At 51.8% G+C, this 365-nt stretch overlaps 1 protein-coding gene across 1 annotated transcript in view; it reads right to left on the minus strand.

Moving 5' to 3' along the window:
* LOC103771634 (histone-lysine N-methyltransferase SETD2-like) overlaps positions 1-365 on the minus strand; it is a gene marked incomplete at its 3' end in the record, with an annotated part of 14,356 nt that overhangs the window by 1,277 nt on the left and 12,714 nt on the right.

The following is a 365-nucleotide window of genomic DNA, read 5'->3' on the forward strand; positions in this document are numbered from 1 at the left end:
CAAGAGCTCAAAGGTCTCTTCCAGCCCAAGTGATTCTCTGATTCTCATTGTCACCTCTTCTGAAAAACAAAGGAGAAGGCAGCATGAGAAGAGGTGCTCTGAGCTCTAGAGCTCACCCAACCTCTGCTTTCCTTCATTCCCACCTCTCCAAACTCCACAACCACCTTCCTGTAGAAGGGCTTCTACTGAAAGAACCACCAGATGTGTTCCTGGGTGCAACACCCTGCCTGGAAAGCAGCAACACTCCAGCTCCACCTCAGACCTTCAGTGCCTCAGATTCCCTGGGTGGTTCCATATGGAATAAAACCCCATTTGTTTGAGCCTGGCTTCTGTGGCTCCCGCAGGGAAGGGAGGAAACCCACACG

Source organism: Merops nubicus, unplaced genomic scaffold, assembly GCF_000691845.1.
Source record: "Merops nubicus isolate BGI_N331 unplaced genomic scaffold, ASM69184v1 scaffold31374, whole genome shotgun sequence".
In the NCBI taxonomy this organism is placed as follows: Eukaryota; Metazoa; Chordata; class Aves; order Coraciiformes; family Meropidae; genus Merops; species Merops nubicus.